This window comes from Meleagris gallopavo, chromosome Z, assembly GCF_000146605.3.
Source record: "Meleagris gallopavo isolate NT-WF06-2002-E0010 breed Aviagen turkey brand Nicholas breeding stock chromosome Z, Turkey_5.1, whole genome shotgun sequence".
NCBI lineage: Eukaryota > Metazoa > Chordata > Aves > Galliformes > Phasianidae > Meleagris > Meleagris gallopavo.
The window spans coordinates 34,566,745-34,571,029 of record NC_015041.2 but is presented as its reverse complement, the minus strand read 5'-3'; positions in this window follow the sequence as shown (position 1 = coordinate 34,571,029).

Genomic DNA, 4,285 nt, shown 5'->3' with positions numbered 1-4,285 from the left:
GCGGGACGTGGGTGCCCGCCGCGGTAGGCTCGGTGCGGGAGGGAAGCGGCCTCCAACATGGAGCTGAGAGCGAAGGACGGGAGGGGCGGGCGTCGGGGGAATGGGGTCTCGGGGGGGAGCTGCCGTGCGGGACGCCGAGAACAGACGTTCGTTCCGCGGCCGCTGGCTCGCTTGGCGCATTTGTATTTGTTGTGATTTGTATTTAATGAGGTAAATTGGGATAAGGGGTTGTGCTGGGGTTGTAGAGCGACATTACAAACGGAAAAGAAACCATGAAGGCCAGCGTGCGGGCAAGGAGCTGAGAGCAACCTGAGGCGTGCAGAGGATGACAGCATCCTGTAGTACGTTTGGAGCCCACCCACCCGTCAGGAAAGAAAATCCTCGGCACTGTATGTCTCTCATTAGAACGGTAGCTGTTGTTTTGGAGCTCCAAGTATGCAGCTGCGATACTTATCTAGTAGGAATTTGGCTTCTGTTAAAATGAGCCTTTTAAATTAAAATGTGTTTGTCTACATCCTGTGCTTTGGCTGTACAGTCGCTGCCCGGGACTCACGGGGCTCATGATGTGCCCCTCACCGGTGCCGTGAGTTCTGGGGGAGGGCTGCTGTCATGGCCTGTTCGTGGGGCAGGGAGCAGGACAAAGAGGCTAGGCGGTGCTTCCCTGTGCAAGTGCCGTTTGCTGCTCTGTGAGATTCACTGTGTCCTCCGACACGGAGGAAGGTTTGGGGCTCCTCAAACTGATACAGACAGTGGTGGAGGTGGATATGACTGGCACTCACAGTAATGGCATTCAGTTTTTCTTTCTGGCCTGGTTCTGCCTGGTGACTGTTGTGGCTGTTTGGGAATTCACAATAAGAATGAACCAGTCTAGATACCATCCATACGGTTGGACAAATGCGAGCTTAAGTATAATTACAGAGTGATGTACAGTCACTTCAGCGAAGACAGCTGGCATACCAGACTTGCTAACTCAGGTCCAAACTTTTAAAGTATTTCTATGTTTTTGTTGCAGTTTTCTCCCAAGCTTTCAAAACTGCAAAATGTACATTGAGTGACACCTATAAACTGCCCAGAGGGCTCACTCACTCAGTGCCACAGGCTATCTGCTGACCAAGGGCAGACAAGGAGCTCCCTGGGCTTACTGGGCTGCTTGCAGGAATGCCTTCTACTGGTGTTGGTGTATTGTAGAACCACAGAATGGCTTAGGTTGGAAGGGACTTTAAAGCCTATCCAGTTCCAACTCTGCTGTGGGCAGGGCTGCCACCTACCTAGGCCCCATCCAGCCTCATCTTGAATGCCTCCGGGGATGGGGCAACCACAGCCTCTCTGGGCTGCCTCTGTCAGTGCCTTGCTGCGTCTAATCTAAATCTCCCCTTTTTTTAGTTTAAAGCTGTTCCCTTTTGTCCTGTCATTATCTGCCTGTGCAGAAAGTTGGCCTCCCTCCTGTTTATAAGCTCCCTTCAAGTACCGGAAGGCTGCAGTGATGTCTCTCTGAAGCTTTCTCCGGGCTGAGCCAGCGCAGCTCCGTCAGCCTTTCTTTGTAGAAGAGGTGGTGTAAGCCTGGTGTTCTGATGTGCCGAGAGATGTAAGCAAGAGGTGCTAGGAGAGGTGGGTTTGATGTCCGCTGTGCAGCATGGCTGGCTGTCTTTGGGTAACAAAACTGAACAGACATCATTACTGTGTGCACATTTTTTTTTTTTTTGTGTGTCATGCTGTTGTGTTGGGCTGGAAGTGTGTGCCTCTGCAGCTGTGTGGATTAACACTTAATGATCTCATCTTGTGAAATGCAGATAGTGGTGAACCACTGTTGAAGTCGTGGCATTGGGTAGAGGTTCGAGCTTCAATTTATAAACAAATTTTGAGGGCAGGTTTTCTGAATAGTGGTTTATTTTAGGTACATGACAGGACTCCTTCTAGTCACTCTCACTGCTTCCCCAGCATCAGCAGTGCCTGGTTGGTGAGGATGTGGTGTTTGTGTGAGTCGTTCATAGGAGAGTGAGAGAGACGGACATTTTAAAAGTAGAAAATATTTATTAAAAACGGTGAGACCGGTAGCATGACAGATGTCTGAAATTAGTTAAAGTTCTGTAATGAGACAGTAGAGCTCTTGCTAATTTAAAAATAAAAGATGTCTTTCCCCCTCAAAACCAAGAGGACTAGCATGCTAATATTGCTTAGTTTTGTAATATTTAAACATAAGCAAACTCTTATTTTTTCCAAAAGTTCCGATGTCCGGGTCCCTCTGTGTGGTGTGGGACTGAGAAGCCTAAGTGGGTTAAAGGCTTTTGAAAATGAGGCTGAGGTGTATCTCCTGGCTCGAAGGAGAGAGCTAGCCCAGCTTACACTGAGCTGCACTAATTGGCCGTGCATGTTCTTCTTCACTTGCAACAAGCCTATGCTAAAGCTATTAACCTGAAAGGCTTTAAGGCACAGATAAGCAAATCTGTGTTGGATTTTTACTTTCATGCTTGAAAGTCAGATGTACGTACAATGTGAGGGGAAAAAAAGATAGTGTTTTTGGATCAGAAGAAAAGTTTTGAGTTTTCCGGTGTTCTTTACACATTCTGCCCGCTAACCCCCCCACCCCACACTATTGGCATTGGAGTGCTTTCCCGCAAAGTGAATTAGTTTTTTTCCTTTCTCTCCTGGTTGTGCAAGTTACCATTTCTGAGTGATGTGCACATACTTTGCCAGGTGCACCCTGCGTGTGTATTAATAATGATATCTTTTTTCTTTTCGTAGGGTCAGAGTTCAGTATGCTAAGTAACTTCTGGAACACTTTTACTGCATGCTAAGATTATTCCTAAGTGTTAGTTTAAAAATAAACCTCCTCTGCAATCAAACATTAAAATACCACATCTAGGTGCTTCATTGTACATCTTTGCTTCATTTTTGGGACAGGTGGGAACAGGAAAAAAGTGTTGAGTTTTTTGTTAGTTTTTTACTGTTGTAATTCTAAAGTGCCAGAACTTAAAACATACACTGAAGAATGTTACAACGGCATCATAGTAGTTCTGCTAACAGAACTTGGCTGTAATATTTAAGGCACTTTGGAACAAAATCAGTGTTCCACTGAATTTGGTTTTAATCCCATGTATTTTCCAGATTCTTTTGGATTTCATTACTGCTGAACACTTTGTACAGCTGTATGATTGTTCTCCAGAGCTTTAAGTTGTTAATATCCATCCATTGTTTGCTGCTAGCTATAAAAACACGTTACTTTTATAGCTGGGAAGAAACGAGGTGTCTTAATGCATTACATTGGTATATGCCAGACAAGATGTAGAACATTCTTCATGTTTGTGTGTTAAGTGTGCATTTACATACTTAAGCATATGTAAGTTCCATGTTTTCTGTGTATAGTTTTGACTGTCATCCGTGGAAATTTTGCTAGGTCTCAGAAAGCAGCACCTGAGGCAAATGATTGATTGTAGCCGTAAGCCTTCAGTTCTGGACATCCCTGACTGTGTGCTGCATTTATTTATACTATATGCTGTTTTCTCAGAGCATTTTCTCTCAATGTCTAAAAAAATGATTCAGCACTACCATATTAGCTGGCTATCCAGAAACCTCCGGCAAGTGAAGTGTTGGAGGGGCTGACAGCATATCTACTGTTAAATGTCCTATTTGCTGGCAGTGTCAGGTGCAAAAAACATTTCAAGAGGTGATTGTCCCTTCTGTCCGAGATAACAGGGTTGCAGTACAGAGAGCTGCCTAACATTTGTTGGCTGTGTGTTGGAAAGGAGGCAGGTAGGAGATAAGCCACGTGTGTTAGCATGGATGACAGCTGGTCTGATGTGGAGAGGATCTTCTGGGTGCCTGGTGAATATCCAGTAAGCATGCAGGATATGTATGTATTTGCTTTCTTAGACCTCTGTCAGCCGGATTAAAGAATCATGTGCAACTCAGTGAATTAGCAAGGGCTTCAACTCTCTTTAGATAACTCTAGGAGGAAGTGAGCCCATTAAGTCAACAATGAAGCATGCTGGTCTTATATAATCTTTTCTTCAGCTGGAGAAACAAGCAAGCTTCCTATTTTTATGTAGCTGAGCTGCTCTGTGTGGTTTAGTCGAGCAGGACAGGGTAGCAGTTTCTTAACAGATGTTGCAGTAAATCTCTGCTGGTGCATATATACTCAGATGTGTGTTTTGAAGTATGTGAAAATGAGAATTCTGTGAAGCTGCACGTAATGCTTACATTATGTTCATCGACTAAATCTCAGAGATCTGGCCATATTGTTTGACACATTTCTTTTTCCCTTTTTTCCTGAACATTTATTGCAGAT